The sequence below is a fragment of the Hibiscus syriacus genome, unplaced genomic scaffold (assembly GCF_006381635.1).
Source record: "Hibiscus syriacus cultivar Baekdansim isolate YM2019G1 unplaced genomic scaffold, ASM638163v2 tig00111973_pilon, whole genome shotgun sequence".
In the NCBI taxonomy this organism is placed as follows: Eukaryota; Viridiplantae; Streptophyta; class Magnoliopsida; order Malvales; family Malvaceae; genus Hibiscus; species Hibiscus syriacus.
Window position 1 is genome coordinate 444,972 of NW_024063225.1, and position 23,705 is coordinate 468,676.

General features: G+C 32.0%; 1 long non-coding RNA gene and 1 pseudogene across 1 annotated transcript; one reads left to right on the plus strand and one right to left on the minus strand.

Annotated features, from left to right (window-relative positions):
* Window positions 1–616: 616 nt before the first annotated feature.
* On the minus strand, window positions 617–2,732 carry LOC120173584. The gene is made up of 5 exons (XR_005521083.1): window positions 2,632–2,732; window positions 2,505–2,554; window positions 1,225–1,376; window positions 937–1,021; window positions 617–755 (listed from the first exon to the last, which is right to left on the minus strand). It is a non-coding gene; the product is annotated as an uncharacterized LOC120173584 (long non-coding RNA).
* Window positions 2,733–5,073: 2,341 nt separating this feature from the next.
* On the plus strand, window positions 5,074–11,310 carry LOC120173583 (annotated as a pseudogene).
* The last annotated feature ends 12,395 nt before the right edge of the window (window positions 11,311–23,705 follow it).

The window sequence follows — 23,705 nt, forward strand, 5'->3', positions numbered from 1 at the left end:
CTTGAACACTGTCACTCCACTTTATTTAGTTTTTTATTCTTTTATTATTTTCCCTTTAATTTATTTAATATTTATATTTATTATTTCAAATATAATATTTTTGACTGTTTAGGGATATTTTCAATCGATCAAAGGTAATTATTTGAATTAAATTTTTAAATTTCAATTTAAATTTAAATTTTCGCAATTAAGACAATTGACGAATTAATTGGTATCGAAAGGACAGTACCAGAGTGTTAATCCTTCCTTGACTGTAACCGAATTTCAGACCCGACACATTTCTAGTGAAACGCAGATCAGGTAAAATAGTATCCGATCAGCCTAAATATTTTTTTAAAATGATCGGTAGCGATTCTATCCCAATTATTCAAGTCGAAGCCTAATTCCAGGATTCATCCAAAAGACGGTTCCGACAAATTTAATTAACTTAAATTTTCAATTCAACCTAATTTTTACCTTAGGCAATTCAATTAGATCTTAATTTAATCCCATTAATTTAAATTTCAATTTAATTTGGTTTTTACCCTAGGCAATGTAGCTTAATTCTCTTAGGCTAGGATTTCGGGGTGTTACAAAAAAATTATCCAATAACAATAAACATTAAAGTGACATGTAACGTAATTCAACATTGTTCATTATAATTAACAAAATATGAACCTAAGGTTTGACTCAACAATAAACATGAGACCAGCCGAGGTTGCTCTGGTGAATGTCTTGACCAACTCCAAAGGTGGCTGCATTGCTTGATTTAACCCCTGCTCAAATCAAGGTTAAATCATTCAGTTAATAAGCCTTTGATGTTTGAACTTGAACATTAAACTTTTGGCTAAAAAATATGGCTAACATAACATAAACTCTGGCAATTGACATGTTTGTAAACAATATAAATAAATAAGGGAACACCAATGAAAAAAAGTTCAACAAGGTTAAACTCACCAGCAGCTTCCAAAATTGTACTGGAATAGAATAGAACACCATTAATGCTAGAAAGTTGTTGCAGCATAAGTACTCCAATTCCAACCTAAAAGATATTGGCTCATGAAACCAATTAGATTCCTCTTTGTCCAGCTATCATCTCATGGTCATAGGACCATTCAGATGAATGGAAAGTTCAAAATAAAGCTTATGAATTAACTACTAAAATCTACCATTAATGGAAACCAACATCTCCTTTCTTTGAGTTCGGAAAATACACAAAATTTAAGATATGCAAATAGAAACTACCATCTTCATACGGTGAAGCTCGTGTATGAAGCACTTATAATACACAAAGTGATTAATATTTTCTTTGCAGTCGGTGAAGCTCAAGTATGAAGCACTTATAATACACATACGGGGTCCTCAGCTTGCGTCCAGCTCCCATACCACGTGTCTTCCTGAGATAAACACCATTAAATCGAGCTTGTAACAAACAGACAAAAAATGGGAAATGGTACGAACAACTTACCGAGTGTGACCAAAGCTCAAAAATAATTTGAGATTGTAACAACCCAACCAACAACTCAACCCTCAATACAACTTGAAACCCAAAGTTTCTAAATCCCACTTAACCCAATTCAGAATGGCATTCGATATGTCTACAATCAATCCGATAAATTGGTCTAAGACCATGTGTACATCTGAATATGTGTCAAACTACTGAAAATATGTTAGGGGAAATGCAGAATCTATATAATGTAGGCCAAAGATAATGTAAAATCTACACCTAAAATTAGAATTTTTCTATACAGTAATAAATGATTGAAGATGGAGACAAATACACTTATGGTGAAAAGGGAAATTATAAAGTAATTCCAAACAAGTGTTATTCATGTGTAATTCTCCACATTCATAAGTAGAACCCAGATTCCATAAACTAATACATCAATTAAATATTAGCCCAATCATATTTCTGTTCAATACTTAAAAACCTAGAACCAAATATGATCAAAATTCAGAAATAAAATTAAATTTTCCATTACATCTAGAACCAAAAGCAGGAGCAATACAATTAGAGCTACAAAAAACCCTAAACAAAGAACAACAAATTAAGAGAAGGATTCAAGATCCTACATTTAAAAACCAACACTTCAAATAAAAAACAATAAACTCTTCCATTGAATAAGGAAGACCAGCGTAAGCAAGGGAAAGAAAAGCTACATGATTGAGTTGAAACAGAGAAAAATGGAACATACCATTTTCATTAAAGATTTAAAAAACAAATATGGAAGGACTAGCTTAAGTTAACATGAAAATCAAATGCAATTCGGCAATAATCAGACGCAGTGCTTATGAGTTTACTAAGAATATGAAACATAATGTTTAGAACCTGTGATCTATGTTAACACTTTGAGAATTTGCGAAGCATACGCTAAAAACTGTAACAACAAAATTTTCTCAATAACAATTGAAACAATCATAACTCATATGATGATTCAAAGCATATAACCTCTAATAGTTAGAAACAAAAGGAGATATAGTTCCAAAAAATAATAACGTGAAAACTAGAACATGGAATTGCTCACCGTTTCTTGTGATGTTTCATCTTCAAATGTTCATCCCTCACGCAAAAAAACTGTGAGAGAAAAGCAAAGAGGAATTAAATCTTAAGCCAGATGGAAAGAAAGAAGAGAGAATAAGGGAAAAACTTACATCCGATTTACGACGGCAGCTGATGGCTATGTTGAGTTAGGGTTAGAGCACTTGAAACAATTGAGAGATGCAGAGAGGTGACTGATGGAGAGGAAGAGAGATTTTGGGGGGGGGGGGGTTTATTAGACTTTGAGGTGTTTTATTTTCCAAATGCCACTATAGTACACACAATTTCGGCTTTTTTTAATGACACACCACTAACAATTCAAACTATTGCAGCGTTTTTCCAATAAAGTCACCTTTTAACAGTTTATCGCAACATTTTTAAACAAAATGTTACTATAGTACCAAAATATTACGGCGTTTTTCCAAAAATGTCATTGTATATTTATCTATCGTAATGTTTATCTAAAAATACTACTATATGAAATAAATTAGCGGCGTTTGGTTTAAAATAACGCCACTAAAATCATCGTTACAAAAATAGCGGTGTTTTTCCAGTAAAACATTAATTTTGAGGTGTTCGATTTACCCAATTTGAAAACAATCGGGGGCGACTCCATCACCCGAATCAAGTCGAAGCGCGAACCTGAGACTACCCGAAAGATTGTTTGCGACATATATGATTATTCATTTTTTTTACATCCGATTTGAATTATCCAAAAAATTTAAAATGGACTTGATATTTAAATTTTCATATTTTAGCAATGTATCAATTGATTAGATTAGTTGAATCAATTTTTTTTGCACACCTCTAACATTATCATCAAAATGATCAATCACGAAAACCATTCAAAAACTAATTAAGTACAAAAACCATTTGAGTGCCACATTAATATATAGTAAAATTGAAGGACTTAGATATTTAAACAAATATGTAATTGGATCAAATGTCTTGCAAATAGTAAATGATTTTTTTATTAATCTAGGATAATTTTATAAGTGAAAGTACATATTTTAAAGACTTTCAATTATTTGATAATAAACACTCAAATATTTTATAGTATCTAATATTCGAATTTAAAATTTTTAGAGATAATAATCATACTTTTAACTATTAATTTTTCTTGAAAGATAACTTTAAACTATTAAGATGATTTAATTTGCCCCTAAATGAAACTTTTTATTGGTTAACGACCCAACAAAATGTAAGAAAGAAAAGGAGCGGATGAGGAGAGATTCGAGGTATTCAATTCCAATCAAGTATACCGTTGTGTTTGGTGTTGCTACAAAATGAAAACTTAAAAGGTGGCCAATAATAACAATATTTTTTTGCATATAAGGAGACAGCCGCTCTGCTCCATCCTCGTAACCTAAACCGCTTCCACCAAAGAGCGTTCCATTCCGGACAAGACAAAACACAATGTCCCTTTCTTCCGGCGCCTCTTCTCCCCACCATAATCAAATTTTCTCTTTTCTTTAAAAAAAAAGTTTGGTCCATTGATATTGATTGATGATACTACAACCCCTTGATTCAAATATCAACCATGTCTTCTGCTTAACAGATTCAAACCTAAAGCAAAAGATAAAAAAAACATAATCTAAATATAGCATAACATGTACCCTTTGCAATAAGTACAAGTAGATATTCTATATAAATGATAGTATGAAACGATGATTTCTAAAGATATACAGTTTAATATAAGGTTAAGTAAATGCATTGTCAGAAATATTAATATTTTTTTAATATTTTTTGTAGATCGTTATCTAAAATATAATTTTTTCTACCGAAAATATTAAATTTGAAATATTTATTTTAGGTAACGAAATTAATATTTTTAGTAAAATAATAATATTTTAAGTAGTATTCTATAAAAAATGTTAAAAAAATATTAATATTTTCGATAACGCCTAAAATGTTACGCCACTTAAAACCTAATTGTTGTACGAATTTCACAACCAAGGTAATTTGGGATTGAATTTTTGGAGTTTGCACCTTCACTTGCGCTTAATAAAAAACTTGCTTATACCTTACATACATGCTTCTCCATCCCCACCTACATACCACACGCAGGATGAATAATTATTCACATTTCAAACTTTAACCTTATATTAATAAATTATATTTTTAGATTTTTTTGATAGAACTGAGTTACGTCACTTAACGTTTCATGGGCTTTGGCCCAATGGTGGATCTATAGTGTCCGCCTTTAAATTCAATTTTTTTTCAGTTAATTATTTATTTTATTAACCATGTCCCTTCTATTTAAAAAATTTGTATTTTCAAATGTGTATTTATCTTTAAAAAATGTTTTGGTGATTGGCCTCACTTTCCATCTACGCCAGAACTCATCCAATCTTTCATCCTATAGACGGTCCTTATCCTCTTTTATGAGTTTAAAATCTAAGCAATTGGTTTGGTTAAGGAGCAAATAATAATTTCTCCAATGACAGTGTGAATATAAAGCTCTGTCTCTCTTTCCAGTCCAGTAAGGAAGGAGCCTAACACTAACACCCAATGCTTCGCCATTAATACATCAATTCTATTTTGAATATCGCAGCTTCTCACCCTTTTCCTTTGGATTTTGGCTTCCCATTTGATTGCTTTTGAACTTTGAAGCCTCATCACCACTCACTCCTTAGCTCTTCCACTGTCACTCTCCCAGGTAAGTTCTCCAAATGCAGTTTTTTTAACGCCATTGGAACATGTTGGAATGATTTTTTTTAAAATTTATTCTTTTTAATGTCTGGGTTTATGAAACTACATTTTCTTTTAAAAATCTTAGATGTTTTATATTGTTGGTGTTTAACAAATGCATCTCTCTGGGCCTTTCGCTTACACATAACGAATCCTTGTTTGCTTACTTAGTGGTTGGTTCTTTCGGTTCCCATTCCCCCACCCCTTTTCTCTTTAATGATCTTAATTTTGAAATTAGCACACACCTCTTTTGTTCGCCTTTTTTCTCCCTCTACAAAAGAAAAGGAAAAAGCACATGAAATCTTTCATAAACCCCTAAAATCTCATTGCCTTTTTCCTTAATCAAACCATGTTTTTTTATTCTTTATGGTCATCAAGAAGGCACGAAGGAATGAAAATGATGACGATGAGGAAAAGACTGGCGTGCTGTACGCGCGACAGGCAGTTTAGCCTCGATTTTGATGAGCGAGAAGTTAGTAAGTTAATTATTTCTTAATTAATACACCTATTGCCATTTTAATTTTAATTTCTTTAGGTTATGGTTGTATGGTTTGAATGGGCGTGTTACTATTTCGTGAAGAAATTTCCGTGATTTATGCCATGCCATGTGATTCTAGTCTTTGTTTTTTATTCTCTTTCTTAATTTTGTTTTCTTGTGAAACCATGATATACACACACCTAACTTAACACATTAGCCTTTTTAGCATGTATATATCACGTATCTATGCATGTATAACATTATTGTATTTGATGCGAATTTCTTTTATTATTTAAAGATGATTACTGTGTGAACTTTCAAATAAATTTAATAATAAAAGTAAATTTTATTTTTTTGAAGTTTTAAGTTTGAACAATTGAATTTGAATTTATAATATATATATATATCGTCAATAAATTAAAAATATTCTGAACAAATAATACTATTTAATTTCTACAAATTATTTTAAGAAATTGATCCCTATGTGAATGAGTTGAAATGTAGGGGATTGTGGTGGGAGGATGGGAAGGGTCACATAACGTGGGTCTTGTTTTATATTTTGGCCATTAGCAAACCTTCACTTGTATTAGTCACCGCCATTATCATGCAGGCAGCAATATATTGCGTCCATTTAAGTCTTGGCAGAACATTTATGGGTACCTGAAGATGAGGTGTGAATGCCATGTTCCTCTCTAGCTCTTCAACCGTCCAACAGCCATATTTCCTTTGTTTCTTTCCTTAGTGTGAACCTTTTTTAATTAAGACAACTAGAGAAACCCCAATCATTCTGCCAACCCAAGTGGTTCCCGGTCAAACTCCGGTCTTTGATCATTAAGTAATCTAAAACTTAATGGAGCCTTCATTTGGTTATTGTTGGGGTAGAAAACATAATCCTGTTGTACTACCATCATCTTCACTATGAACAGATCTCCTTTGTGGGCCCATGGATATGCCTCATGGTCATGGTATCCAAAACAAACCACATGGGGGTGGGGCTTTTCTCATTATTTCAAGCTTTTTGGTTTTGGTTTTGTTTCAACTTGGAAGTTCCAAGGGTGCTGCTGATGGCACCGATATATAATCACAATTCACAAGCACAAATCAGAGGTTTATATCATAAATAACTACTTACAATATATTATCTTTTTTTATTTAAGTTTAAAGTATCTTTTTATCAAAATAGATATCTAAAGTTATTTTCTTATCAAAATAGTTATTTAAAATATTTTTTACCAAAATAGATATTCAATCATTTTCATTTAAATTTTAAAAAGTTTTGACACATAACATTATTTAATAATACTTTAAGTACTTCGATGAAAAAATTAAATACTTTAAATATTTGTTTTGACAAAAATATAATTTTAAATACTTTTTTAATAAAAAAATATTTGAGATACTTAAATGAAAATCATATATTTTTAATATTTATTGGTAATATAAAGCAAAATGAAATAATGATCATTTCATTAGTAATTACTAAGTTACTGTGTTTATATTTTTGCTGGTATTTAGTGGTGGCCTCTTCCCTTCCTTTCTTTAGAAGCAGAGTAGGTACGGCTGTGTTACCATCATTTAAAGTCTTCTTCAGAGTCACAGTCAATGTAGACAGTGTGAAATTGTTATTGAATGGGCGAGATAAATGTAAGGTTAACTATACGTCTACTACCTTAATTATCAATTCTGTTTTATTTTGATCATTTATATAATTTTTTTAAATCATACTTAATATCACGTTGTAGCTTTTATTTTGGTTACTCACCGATAAAAAATTAATAGAATTGTTGATGTGATATTTTTTAAATTTTTTTCAATAATGATGTAACATTATCTTATAGTTACTCATCAACATCATCATTAATTTCTTAATGATGAGTGATCAAAATGAAACAAAAAACTAAATATGTTTGGTATGATTTTGAAAAAAAGAATAATTGATGAGTAAAACGAAACAAAAATAATAATTAAGGTATTAAACATGTAGTTTATCCTAAATTTAAAAACTCATGTGATAGACGACTTTTCTTTCTCCTGAATGGTTTGAGTTACTTGTAACTATTGACGCCTTGATTATCATACCGTTTAGCTTTAGGTTAGGCCCCCAACTGAACTATTGTATGCTAAGACTATTATATTTCACCCATTTCTTCACTATTAATTTCCTTTTGCTTAAATTCCACTTTACTTAATTAAGTACCGCAACCAAGTGCAGAAAGAGTATACTCGGTTAAGGGTGAGTGTTCGATCGAGTTTAGTAAAAAAAATTTCGAGTTATTTGAATTAACAAATCTTATTTTATAACTCAATCTTTATTTGAAATTTTTCTTGTTGATTTTATAAAATTCAAGTCGAGATGAGTTGAGGTTTTTTGAGTTTATGTTTAAATTTAATTGTATATATATAATATTATTATATTATTTGATTCCAATTTAAACAGTTTTTTGTAACCATAAACAATACATATATTTTTCGTAGGTGATATACATATATTATATAGAATAGAGGGACTACTCACACTTGAAAATCAATCTACTAAATAATAAAAATTTTAGGTTATTCAAGTTCTATTTTATAACTCGACTTGAATTTGATTTTTTTTTCGAGTCTAGTCGAGTTTACTAAATTACAAGTCGAGTCAATTCGAGTTGAGTTGAAAATATCAACTTTTTTAAATCGAGTCAAATTTTACTAACTCTTACCCTACAAAGCAACAGACAAAAGTAAAAAGTAGATTCATCCTATCACTAGAAAAAGAAAGTATGGTGAAAGGAACATATATAAAATTATCCCCCCGTTTTAACTTTAGGCCATCTTGACTTGCAATTTTTAAGTAGTGCACGCCTATTTTCGAGTGTGCTTTTCTGTTGAGCACTTGTTATTTGCAATTTTCTCTTCTTGGATGTTAGTGCTAGCTCTTAAAACTTGGGAAGCTTCTGCCTTGATATAATCTCGTCTTTATTTTGAATGGTAAACTTAATCATGTATTCTAGTGCCAATTGGCAAGGACATGTTTATCATCACATGATTCATTTGAGTAACACACATCGTTAAAAAACCTCAAACTGCTAAACATGAAATGGGATTTTCAAAAGCATGCCACGTGGGATTCCTTGTCTTGTTTTCTTTTAAGAGCGTCCATGAAATGTCAAACAAATCCGTCATGAAAAGGCTTATATTTCTGCACAATGTTATGTAGTTAGAACATCATACACCATAAACTTGAGCTCATGTATGTTTGCTTTTCGACCTGCCTAAAGCCGGTAACGACGTGTAAACCATTTTGCAATGGTTTTCTAGCTGATTATGTTCTAATTGTCGTATGTTCCAACTTGATTTCAGTAAATGGATATTAAATTTAGAATTTTCAGGGATAATGACATATAATGGTCTCGAGAGCTGCATTCTCAACAATCAGCCTTATGAGAATGAAAGCAGAACAAGCCGAGGAGATGGATGTGCATCTGATTTCATGGATGATGATTTCTCCAGCTGTTCTTCTAGCAAAGATGCTTTCGGATCGTTTTCTTCCAAGTGGATGAAGAGAGACGAACAGGGTTTGGATGAATGGGAGCTCTCAGAAAGCCCCAAGCATTTTTATGTCAAAGAGAACCTGCTTATCCCATTCAATTTTCAGATGTCGAGACAATGAAAGCAAATTTTGCAAAGCTTCTATTGGGAGAAGATATTACAGGTGGACGTAAGGGTGTCTCCACCGCTTTAGCTTTGTCGAATGCCATAACAAATCTTGCAGGTGAGTTTGTTTCAAGATCCTTGTGTGTTTTAAACAAGAAAAGTCATAGCACTTCATGTTGTAGTTCATTCATTTATTCTCCCGTCAATGGGAAACATGCTTAATGAGGAAGGGCTGCAACCTGAAAAGCATTTACGTTTTACAAAGTTCATTTTGTTTTCCTGTTACCATAGAATCGGCTTCTTTCATTAGTCATCTTCATCGTATAAGGTACACAAATTCGAATGTGCAGCTTCAGTTTTTGGTGAGTTGTGGAAACTGGAGCCACTAGCTGAAGAAAGGAAAAACAAATGGCGAAAAGAAATGGATTGGTTACTCTCTCCTACCAACTATATGGTCGAGTTAGTGCCTGCTAAGCAAAACGGTGTGAATGGCAGGACCATGGAGGTACTCATCTGGTTGTTGGGTTCCGATTAAAACGACAATGTGCATTCTGCAATATTGTGATACTTACGTAAATTCTCATTTGAGCAGATAATGACTCCAAAAGCCCGTGCGGATGTTCACATGAATCTCCCAGCACTTCAGAAATTGGATTCGATGCTTATAGTAGGCGATCTCTTTACTTCCTAATAGTTTGTATATTCTTTTATGAACACGTCCCACATTTACCTGATTAAATTTTTAATATTGTCAGGAAACCCTGGAGTCGATGGTGAATACCGAATTTTGTTATGCAGAAGTTGGAAGCAAAGCAGAAGGAAGAAACAAGAGTGCACGGGAGAGCAAGAAGTGGTGGCTTCCATTGCCACAAGTACCGAAAAGCGGGCTCTCAGATACCGAAAGAAAGAGGCTGCAATGTAAAGGCAAGGTGGTATATCAAGTATTTAAGACTGCGGCATCTATTAATGAGAATGTTTTGCTTGAAATGCCTATTCCATCCATCATTAGGGATGCCCTTCCCAAGGTGAGCATACTCGGTGCCTTCAGGGCATTCTTAACTTCACTGTTGGATCCTTTTGATAGTTTTATGTGATGTTATATCATAGCTTGAAGCCCTGATTACAAGTTCATGTTTGCAGTCCGGGAAGGCAAGCCTTGGTGACGAATTGTACAAGGTTTTGACCCTCGAGTCCAGCTCAGTCGAGGAAATGTTCGTTTTGCTCAATTTAAATTTGGAAAATAATGCTCTTGAGGCCATTAATAGGCTGGAAGCTGCTGTATTTGCATGGAAAGGGAGACTTACAGAACAAACTAGAGGTAAATCACTAGTGCGAAAATCATGGTCTTTCATTAAGGATCCATTGTCCGAAATAGATAAGGCGGGGCTACTAGTGGACCGAGCCGAAGCACTTCTACATCAGATAAAGAGTGCATATCCAAACCTTCCTCAAACTTTTATCGATGCTACGAAAATTCAATATGGCAAGGTAAGTTTGGCGTGTTTAAAGTAAAATTCATTATACATACATGCGATGGCAACTTTTATCCTGCATTTATCTTAAAATGATTGGTGCACAGGACGTTGGTCATTCAATTCTGGAAGCATATTCTCGTGTCTTAAAAAGCTTGGCATTCAGCATAATGTGCAGGATGGGAGAAATTGTGCAGGAAGATAGTTTGTATAACCAGGATTCGAGTATTGCAACGTGGTGCTTTCCCGGAATAAAAGTGAGGAATCCGAGGCACTCGATCATCGATACAGTGGAGAAAGTAGAGGGGGAGGACTGTGAATCTGATACAGATAGGGAGTCGTACAGTGATGCAAGTGTAGATGCAACGCTAAGTACAAGTAGGAGTCGTCGAGTTTTGTGTATTGGTAAAGATACATGCGCTAGTGTAGGAATGTCTCCTTGATAAATATCAAATGGATATGAAAGTTTGATTTTCAACACAGCTTTTGTAAATTATTATTAAGCTATAATAATTAAATTAAGAAATTGGTTATTTTTAGCCTTGAGAGGATCATTTAACATTTTGGTTTGAGGGTGTAGGGATCTCTCAATTTTTTGGAAAATACAATTAAATCTATGGTTTTTTATGCATTTAATTTTTGCTACTTTAAAATTTTATTGATTTAATAATTAAATCTAATGATTTTTAGTAATGTCACTTGGTATCATGATGTTGCTATAAAACATTTTTTAGTTTTTTGAAAATTTTAAATTTAAAGAAAACTATAAAAATTTAAAATCATTTCAAAATATTAAGATATAAAATATTATTACAAAATATTAAAAGTATTCAAATTGTTCTAAATTATTTTAATAATTATAAAAATATTAAAAATTATTAAAAATTATATAGATTCGTACAAGAGTAATATTTTTTAATATTATTTTTTAATAATGATGAAACTCAAAGCGATCGGTACTCGATAGTAACTCCATCATATATTCCAAGTCAAGACGCGAACTTGGGACTACTTGAAAGGTCGTTGCGATAGTTTGACGACTTAGTTGGAGACTTTAAGAGTCAGGCCAAAAATTTAATTATCGGTTGTGTTATTAAACAAAAATTGTAAGTTTAGGTTTTTAATTTATGTTCGATCTGTTTTATTTACCTTTGATTTTTTTTCAAATACATAGTTGTACTAACCGTTTTATAATATTTTTTTTAAAAACAAAAATTTTTAGCTCTATACCTAAGCTCCGAACCCATTTAATTAGGAGTGAAAACGATGCCTTCATGAGAATTTATTCTCTGTGTCAGGCCTAGCAATTAGCCCTCAGGATTCATATAACTTATGTCTTCGTAGGAATTTATTCCTCGTTTTATACATAAGGGAATGTGTCCCCTCAAGTTTAACTCGATCCACATAAGCTTGTGATGAGTTTATGATCAAGGGTCTAGAAGGCCAAAGGGGCACCAATAATGAGAACTCGGGTCCCTTTTATAGAACTAAACCTTGTGTGATGTGAGATTAAAGCCTACCCAAAAACTACATGCAAACTCTAGGATGATTGCTTTTTAATTTTCTGCTTTAATTTCATTGTTCAAAGCATGTGAACTAGAAATTCATGTGGTTTGGTTATTTCCGTCGAAAAGCATGTGAGATAGAAAACCATGATCGAGTAGGATAAAAGCATGTGTGGTAGTTATCATACGGGGGTTGAAATTGTTATAATGTTGTCTTTTATTAATTCAACATACTAACTTATTTTCTTTTCTTTTTCTTTTTCCTTTTTTTATTTATTATCATATGCATCATTCCATAGTGATATGATATGCAAAGTATTTGTCAAACTCTGGAAAGTCTTCCTTAATGGACAAAGGCGTTGTGATGCAAGAGGTCAAAACGTGGATGTATGTCAATTGTCTGAGAAGACTTGGAAAGAAAAGTAAACAATCTACAAGATGATTGTGTGTCAAGAGTTAGCTGGCTAAGCTTCGATCAAGCGGAAAACATTTAGGATATACGAAGCATGTGGGGAAATCGAAAGTAGAGATGAAGTAAAAATTTTCATATCCACTTTAGTACAAGTGGATAAGGTTCTAATTTGAGCATTAGCACAGTTCTGAACCCAAGAATAACAGAAGGTGTGAAGTCCATTATTAAGGGACACAACAATTTTTTGCACTACGAAATAATTCAGACGAGGAAGATTGAAACATTGAACGTGGAAGATACAAAAGAAAGTGAAAGAACTTCAAATAGTCCCATATGATGAAGGATAGTAGTGGTGTTTTCGATGGGAAACTAGCCTAGTGAAAAGTGAATATAAAAGATAAATTCATCCGAGAGTTCTTAGATCGGGTTCATAAAATAGCTCATCCCTTTTAGAGTTCGATGAGGAAAGTTGGGTATCAGTCAGTGACCAGTGAAGCATGAAGACTTGTCAACGTGCTTGAAGTGCCGAAGTTTAGAGATCTAGCTCAAGCGTAAAAATATTTTTTCTTTGTAAAACACTTTTGTCTCAATGAATGCTATTCCATTATGACATACACTTTTGGACAAACGCCTCGAAATCTTCATGCATTCATCATACATTTTGCATTTTGGTTATTTTTCAGAGTATGAAGAAGAAGGCCAACGAAAGTTTCTGCCAGCACATGCAACGATAGAAAGATGTAATTGTGCATGTTCATCTTTCCTTGGACAAAAAAGAGATGAGGGAACTCTTCATGCACACCCTAAAGGCTCATTTCTTTAGGCATTTGGTAGCAATCTACTTTGAAGGCTTCACCGATATTGTGATGGCCGGTGAATGGTAGAAATGGCCATCAAACAAGGAAATCGAGGGGAATAAATCTCATAGGAGGCTAGCCCCAAAGAATAAAGAATGAGAGGTCAACAATGTGAGCTCTTATAGTTATAGAAGGGCGTCACTGTCACTCGGTCGAAGTCAACAATGGTTGCATCATCAAATCATCCAAAACAATTTGACCCAATTCTGATGACGTATAAAGAGTTGTTTCAACAACTTTATGAAATGCATATGATATCACCTTATCCAACGGATCCCCTAAAACCACCATATCCCGCCTTTAAGAGGATCATCCAAAAGTTGTGAGACAAAAATCGCATTCGTTTCAATGATTCAAAAGACTCTAATGTTGCATAGAGTTCTAATCACAGAGAATCAAGAGGTAACACCATTAGAGGATGGTACTGAAGAGGTTGATTGATCTGAAATTCTTACAGTACCACTGGGGTTTGTGCTTAACAACTGGACTACTGAAGAGCTACATGCAGTTTCTAAATCTGTTTCACAGTAATGCCCACACTTTCCCTATTTTCTCATACCCGGGTCAATATGTAATCTTTTATCAGTGTGAATAAATTATATTATAATCAATTTAAATAAAAGATTCATCTCATATCTTTATTTGAAAACATCTATTTCATTCTTTTTTTTCTTTTATATATATATATATTTCTACTTTCTATGTGAGATCTCATATGTATATACGTATATATATCTTTTCCTTCATTTCTCCTTAGGCCTTTAGATATCAATGGTATGGATAACGATAACCCTAATCGAGGATTTATTTCAAATAACTTGAGACAATTCTCTTATACTACAACAAGATCCAAACGACAAGTAAGAAGACAAGAAAGGGAGATTAAGCTAAAATAAATGGGGTAAAAAAAAAAGAATCATCATGAATTAATGATCTTTTTAAAAAGGTTAACTCTGAACATCTATTATTCTAAGGATATCTCTTTCACTAGTTTTTTTTACGTATGAGATGATGAACGACGTTGTTTCATTATCCCCTTCACAAAAAGAAAAAAATATATCCATTGATGTCCCCTTTGGGAATCAAGTATTCTTTCTTTGGATTTAAAATTAACCAAGGATCACTCCCCTCACTGGGGGAGCAAAATCTACTTACTTAAGTAAAGATAATTCAATCTGATATGATGAAGTATAACCACATTGACCTAATATGATAGGTTTGAATATTCAAATAAAGAAAAGAGTAATAAAAGATGTAAATTTTGCTCAGAAAGTTGAGATCTCAAATTCGAAAAAGAGGACAAAAGGGGCATGTGTAAAGACTCCCACAAATGAAGTGATCTCAAACCACAACCACTACAAGAAATTTTCATTCTTCCAATAAAATTATTTGTCACCAAAAGTACTAAATTGACCACGATATATTTATTTTGACGAATTTTATTGGTTACCATGTTTGTAGAACAACCTCGTCATTTAAAGTATATTGTGATAAAATTGTGGTTGTTATGATTTTATACTATTTATAGTAACAAATAAATCTTGTTACTATGATTAACTTATCATGACAAAACATTTGTCACAATTTCGTCACAAGAAGTACATTTTGTCATAATAACTTGTATTTTAACATCGAATATAAAGGGTTTTAGTGACAAAAAGTGACAAAAATACATTGCAAAAAAAAGTATTTTCTCTCTTTTTCTATTTCGTCAGTAAATGTAACTTATAGAGAAAAATGTTTGTTAGAATAAAATAATTATTATTACAAAAAAGTAAATTTTGTCACAATAAACCTAAATTATAACATCCAACAAAAAAGATTTTTGTGACAAAAATATTTATTACAACAAAATTAAATTTCTCACTAATTTTATTCCATCACTAAATGTTACTTATAAAGACAAAATATTTGATAAAATAAAATATTTATTTCATCACAACATGTATATTTCATCACAATTAGCTTAAATTTTAACATCAGAAATATATTTGTGACGAAAATATAAATTATAACAAACATTGTTTTTCATAATGAGAAATCATTTATATTAATATATAATAGGTGAAATTGTAAGATGAATTGAAAAGGTTTCTAATTATTATTATTATTAGAAATGAAATATTACAGAAAGGTGAAGGTCTAAATTACAAAATTCAATTTACTAAACAAATATCAGTAGTAGAAGCCCACGTGAAGACCCAAAGCATCTAGAGTTTTCAACCATCTCTATTACCGCTTAGCATCTCATTCGCCAAATTGGATACCATTCAATAGTCTATATCAGTGACAAGACAATCTGAAAGGAAAAAAGAAATGAGGAATGAGCTATAAAGCTTAATACAATCTCAATTTGCATTAATTATAGATCATGTTTGTAACAGTATTTAACCAGAAAATAATTTATATATAGATATTATGTAATGCCCTAAATACCGATTTAAAAACTATATTGAAATGATTCAAAAATAGGAGGATTTATTTGATTAAATGATATAAGATGAGAATAATTAGGATTATTGAATTAGACTAAATTGTGACAATGAATTATTAAGAGGCATTTTAGTCTTTTTAAATAAAATTGAAATTAAATAGATAAGAAGAGGAAAGTAAAGTAATTCCTACATTTCTTCTTCTTCTTCTTCATCCTCTCCTTATCATAAGGTAAACTTTTATTAGTTAGTGTTTTCTTTAGATTATGGGTTACCTTGGTAATTGAGTAAATATGTGCATAAGAACGGGTTAAATGTGATTAAATGAAGAGATAAGAAAATAATGGGATTTTATAAAATGGGTTTTGAAAGGATATGTTAATCTAGGAGTGTTTATGATGTTTTATGGTAGATTTGACTTGTTAATGAGGTAATGAAGATTAGAAGTCTAGAATGAGTTTAAAACAGTTGGAAATTTTGGTATATCTAAGAATCAATGCATTTGAGAATAAAATTATCGATACCTTCAACATATCCGGTAGCGCTTTACCGGTTTTGTCAAATTTTAACCTGTTATATTGTCATGTGTCGATACAAGTTTATAAGGTATCGATATTTTCTAGGTGATATTATTGCAATTCTTTTAAATTCCTATAGTACCGATACTTTGGTGCATATACTTAGAAAAGTATCGATACAATTTCAACAATTCCGGTATCTCTACCGTTTTTGTCAAACTGAAACCGATTTTGTCAAACTGAAACCGGTTTTGTCAAACTTTAACATGTTATATTGTTATGTATCGATACATGTGTGTCAGATATTGATACTTTCGAGACATTTTCTTTTTTTTTCATTTATTTTAATTTTCTTTTAAATCCCTACAGTACGATTCTTTTAAATTTCAACAATGTCGGTAGCTCTTTACATGTTTCTTAGATTTCAACCGATTTTTTCAATTTCCAATCAGTTTTGTCCAATTCATGTTTTGTCAAATTGAAATCGGATTTCTCAAATTTCAACATGTCATATTCTCATGTATCGATACATGTGTATAAGGTATCGATACTTACTGATAAACTAAGTTTGTTGCTGTCAAATTTTTAAATATTTTTTCATGTTTCCACCTATAATTATTATTACTCAATAACTTCGTATCGTTAAATCGACTTTGTTAAGTATTTTATTAAATTAAACCGACTTTATTAATATTTTATTAAATTTTCGATCACATCATTTCTAACAGTATATTAATTTGTTTTTCCTTAGACACCTATGCCATGTGTCGGCTAAGGTTGTCTAGCTTTAAACTGATAAACCCTGAGAGACAAATCGGCTTTTCCTTATTTGTCATTTCGTGTGATAATAAAATATAGTTTTACGAGAATGTATAAAGTACAACCGCCGAATTTTGAACTAAGAACCGCGGAGAGAAGCACGATTAAAAATGTTATAAAATATATAATATTTTTAATTAAGTAGAATTTAAATATTAATTTTTCTTAACATTTTGCTGTTATTTATTTTCTGTATGGTAAGTTTTTACGTTCATAATAAAAATATTATATTCTTTTATAATTTTCTTTTAAATAAAAAATATTAAAAATTAATATTTTAAATTATGTTCAATAAAAATATTATATTTTTATAATTTTTTCGATTACGCCATTCTCTAATTTTCTTTACCATTAAATTAAGCTATCATACAACAAACTTACTCAACAATAGCCCCATGTCGGTGGAGTTTGGTAGTATGAATCAGAAAGGGATTGATAATGACAAAACTATATTTTTTTTAATAATTTCAAATTATTATAAATTAGTATTTGTTTCTAGTTCTTTTAGATATAGATAATGTTACATTCTATAAATAACTATTTAAATTTAAAAATTTAAAATATTTTTATTATTATTAAGATCACTTAATAAATTTATAAAACTACACTTTGAAAAGTGAAATTGTGTAAATGTAACAAATATATTTTAATTTATTATTAAATTGTAAAACATTTTATTTGAATCTTAAATTATTAATATCAGATTAATAAAATTATTTCATTTTTAAGTTTTATCTCAATTTTGACATTCACCATTTAAGACGTATATTGACACACAATCTAACATTTAACTGTCAAAATATTATGATGGATGGTGATGATCTAAAAATTTAAAAATAGATATCTAAAATTTTAATACTATATTATAAAAAAATTAAGTATATAATTTTTTTCTATTTCTATTAACAAATTAAATTAAATTTAATATATTTCTCAAAATAATGGGTGTGCAATGACTCCTATGTAGTTATATATATCTGCCCCTGATTATGATTAATATAAATTTGATAGTTGTAATTGGTTTTATGAAAAAATATTTTATTTTTCAGCGTTTGGTAGTAATCATAACCGTCCTTGGGTGGGCCCAGATTGGATTTCAACTTAAATTTAATGGTTGAAGCCGCCACCGATCATTTTAAATTAGGTTGGTCGGACACCTTAACTTACCTTTTATCTATCTACGTTTTACCATAAATTTGTTATATTCGGGAGTCGATTACAGTCAGAGAAGGATAACACCCTATACTGCCCTTTCGGTACCAATTTAATTTCCCGGTTGTCTTAATTGCAAAAATTAAAATTAAAATTAAAATTTGAAATTCGATCTGAATTACTTACCATTGAAGAATTTAAAATTGGCCTAAAAATATAAATCAAATCAGTCTTAAATATTAAAGCAAAACAAAATTAAATTAAGAAATATAAAAACTTTAAATTAAAAGGATTTAACTGCAATAAATTTAAAATTAAGGACCAAATTAATATTATTTGAATGCTGCAATAAAAAATAAAAGTCAGGAGGGGTCAATTTGCGAAATGTAAGAAAGTTCAACAATGATTAAATTGAATAAATTCAAAATTCAAGGGCAAATTTACAGGTGACCAAAACAATTACGCATCAAAACTGAAGGGATTGCAGAAATAATTTAAGATTTTAGTATTTACACAAAGGCCTCCCTATAAATAGCCCATAAAACCCAAAAAAAAATTATTTCATCCTTATTCCTAAAAAATAACTCTCTCCCACCTCAAAACTCGCTCCCCACTTCCCAACCGGCCTATGGTCGGCCATCCTCTGGTGGAACCCACCACCACCAGCCGCCGAGCCGATCATCACCTACAGTGGTCAGAATAATTAAAACTACCTAAAATGTTTTCCCGACCCGATAAAGACAAAACCGAAGCATACTTGTCCTAGAAAAGACCTAGAAGCGTAGATCTACACTTGGAGTTTCAGTTTTACCTTAGTTTGGTAGCGTCTTTTTGCTTTTCCGGCGTCCTTTGGCCTATCTCCAGGGATGAAATCTTTCTCTTTGTATTTTTGCGATTTTTTGGTGGATTTTCGTTGTATGCTTATTGTTAGATTTTGTTGTTTTTGGTTGGTTTCTTGTATGCTTGTTACTCGATGATGCTTGGTTTTGTTATTTCAAAGCTTTTTCGATGATGGTTTCTTATGTGTCTCTACTTGCCTCACCGGGGTTTTTATAGCCTTGTGGTCAGTCGTTGTGGTCCCGAATATCTCGGGTGATGGTTGATCTTTCGATACGTTGTTATTGTTTGGATTTTGCTCTGATTTAACATTTAGGGGCTGAGAAATAGCCAGCTCTCGAATTGCTCGAGCGCGTGGCCTTCACGCGCGCTCCCCATACAACGCCTTTGCTTGATACATAACACTAATTATTATTTTTGGTCTGGGTCAAGCCCCTAACCGAGCTAGCTTGCTGAGTCAGGCCTGCTGGCTCGATTAGCTACACTTTGGACTGAATTGGACCTGTTAAAATAAAAAATAATAATATACCTAATATGATAAATATAAAATAATAATAATATAATATAAATAATATATAATAAAAACTATATAACATATATTTTCAAAAACTATATAATATGTTTTCAAAATTATATATATATATGTTTTCAAAAATCGTTTTAAAACTATATATGTTTTCAAAACTAAGTTATATATGTTTTCCAAATCTGTTTTATATTATGCATTTTCAAAAAGGTATTTTCAAAACCATATTATATATTTTCAAAAATATGTTTTCAAACTATATATTATACATTTTTAAAAAGGTGTTTTCAAAACCATATTATATGTTTTCAAAAACCGATTTTTGAAAAAAAACCTATATATTATTGTTTGAAAAATAGTTTCAAAAACTATACTATTTATTATATACTAAATAAGCCTCGAACGAAAATGAACGACTACAACTGCCCTTCTTTGTCCATTATTATGCAACGAAAATAGGGTAAAGACAAAAAGACACAAATTTTCGTTCGGTGGACATAGACTTGGACGCAAGCATGTTCCTGTGAGGGTTTCGATCCCTGAGTTTAAAATCTGACTCACTGTTGTAGCCGACTATTTTTCGAATATCCTCCATCGCTGAGTGGAAATTCGACGTAAAAATAGAATATGGCTTCGTGTTGTTGAGTTGTATTACGGGTGACTTCTTTTTTGTAAAGTTGAGTCGATCCTGATATGTATTTGAACATGCTATCCTTCATCATGAAGTTAAAATCGTGGTTGACCCCTTCGTCATTAAGTTGAGTCAATAGAGCGTGATATATTTCTCTGTGAAGTTGAAATAAAGCTCGATGTCTGGAGTAGGTTGTAAGTCATCGCCATCTTTTTCTAGCCTAATACCCTTCGCTGTGAAGTTGGAATTTGACTAGATGACTTTAGTTGAGATAGTTCCTCGTTGTTGAAGATACCTCATTCGTTGTGAAGTTAAGTCGATCTACGGGCACGGTATCCTTCGTCGTGAAGTTGAAATCGTGGATGACTCCTTCGTCGTGAAGTTGAGTCCAAATTGAATATATTTTTCGAGTCGGATATCATTCGTCATGAAGTTGAAATCCAATTTGGATGGAATGCATTGTCCTTAACCTTGCTTGTTCTCCAATTTCAATATCCTTTATTGTGAAGTTGAAATTAACTCTGATAAAAATATGTAAAAAATATGCATGTGTGATGCTATGAATGCAGTATGCATAAAATTACATGTGAAGTACGTTATTTTAGGATTTTAGAGAGAAATCTCAATCACTTTCTGTCAGTCTTGAATTTTTTGACGTCTCTTGATCCCTGTCAATCTTGAATTTATGATTCTTGATTTGGACTCTCTAATCCTTGACGAGCTTTGATCTAATATCCTTCAGGAATTTTCAGAAAGAAACTTTGCTTCTAATCTTGATCAATGCCTAATATCCATGCCATTATTTCGAGTATGGTGCAAGAACCATTATAGACTTCTAAACACATGTACCTTTCAAGAAATTTTTGTGCAATAATACACAATGATCTTTTTAAAAAACGAATAAATTATCCTTATTTAAATTCAATGTAAGATGCGAAGGGGTTGATTTCTCTCATAAAAATGGCCATATTTATTTATGTGGAAAAATAAAATACATGGCAAATATAAAAAGACGAAGTTATTCAAAAATACAAATAGGTGCCTTAGATCTCAATAATATGGACGCTTTTAAATTGGCACGCCGTTAGATGACTTTTGAGTGCAACTTTTTCAAGGGGACTTCGAAGATGTGACAACGTTTGGAAGAATGAAAAACTCCTCCCAAATCACTAACTTCTCTGAAGACTTGGATGCCGTGATGTTTTATTGCCTTGATCCGGGACTTCCTGTGCATGAATCCTAGATCATTACCCAAGCTGCCCTTTCAGGTTTTCAACTTTGATCCTCGCTCGGTTTCAAGGCACCCTTTGTGGGTTTTCATATTGGATCCATCATTCATTTTTATTTCTATTTAGAGTGCCCTTTCAGGTTTTTTCCCTAAACCCTTTTTTCAACTTAGAGTGCCCTTTCAAAATTTCACCCTAAGCGAAATATTTCTTGATTGCATCAGAGTTTACAGGATTTGGTAGTTCCGGCCTGTCCATTTTGGTCAGGATTAGTTCTCCTCCGGAGAAGGCCTTTTTTCATGACATAAGGCCCTTCCTAATTTGACATCCACTTTCCTCTGAAGTCTTTTTGGATTGGCCATTTCTTTTTAGTACAAGATCTCCTTCATGGAATACTCTTGGGCGCACCTTCTTATTTTGTGCTCGGATCATTCATTTTCGGTAGAGTCGACCATGGTAAATGTTTTTCAACCTTTTTTCTTCTATTAGGTTCAATTGATCATATAGAGTTTGCGACCATTCTGCATCATCCAGTTTAACTTCTGAAAAAAACCTGGAGTGATGGGATTTCCACCTCAATGGGAAACACAACCTCCATCCAATATGCTAATAAAAATGGGGTTGCCCCAGTCGAGGTTTGAAAATAAGTTCGGTAAGCAAACAAGGCAAAAGATAACTCATCGTGCCAATCTTTATATGTCTTAGTCGTTTTCTCCACTACTTTCTTGATGTTTTTATTTGATGCTTCTACCGCTTTATTCATCTTTGGTCGATAAGTAGTGGAGTTGTGATGCTTTATGTTGAATTGTTCACATGCAACATCTATCATCTTGTTGTTCAAATTGGTTGCATTATCGATAATGATCCTTTCTGGTAAACCATACTGATATATGATCTCTTTTTTCAATAATTTACAATAGTGGACTGAGTGACATTGGCATATGATGAAGCCTCGACCCATTTGGTAAAGTAGTCAATTCCATAAGAATGAATCAATGATCGTTTAAAGCTTTTAGATGGATTTGTCCAATGGCATCCATGCTCCACATGGAAAAGGGCCACGATGATATCATCACATGAAGTGGACTAGGTGGAACATTTAGTTTATCCCCGTAGACTTGGCACTTATGACATCGTCTGGCATAATTGATGTAGTCACTCTCCAATGTGGACCAAAAGTAGTTGTACCTCATAACATGTCTTGCCATCATATACCCGTTTATATGTGTTCCACACACTTCATCATGTACCTCTTCTAAGATCATTTTCATTTCTTTTGCATCTACACATCTTAGCAGACTTAACCATGACTTTTCTTGTATAAGACATCTCCATCAAGAACATATTCAGCTGCTATTCTTCTGATTGTCCTTTTTTTAGTCTCAGTGGTTTCCTTCGGTGGACAAGCTCTTACTTTTGGTTGGGGATGTATTTTTAAATGATTCAAAGGTTTTAATGCATTTGGTTGTAAGAGCTTCCCTGAACAGTTTTGCTCTTGATCGAGTGATTGGTCCTTGTGGCATTACTTCCATATCCTTTGAAGATGGCTTTGGTGTGCTCACATTAATTAAGATTCATCTTGAAAACATATTTTACGTCATGCATTGCAACTGGATGATAATAGTGAGGTATTTTGGGTTGAGGTATTTAGGGCTGAGGGGATGTTGTTGAATGGGCCTAGCCCCTTGGAGCATTCTGCGATGCATTAACTAATGAAATTTTTGCCTCCTAAAATTCACCCTCAATATCAATACATTGTCCCTTTGAAGCAGCCTCAACGATATCATAAACATTAATTATTGGTGTGTAATCGTCTACTATCATTCGAACAAAAGCTTTGATTTTTGATATATTGTAGAATGTCATGGTACTATGGTGTTTCATCTTTTACCTCTTTGATTTGATAACAATAAGTCGGGTACTCACATGATTTCATATTGATTGGCATCATGTCAAATTCCCCACCAATTTTGAATACTGCCTACAAGGTAGCTAAAA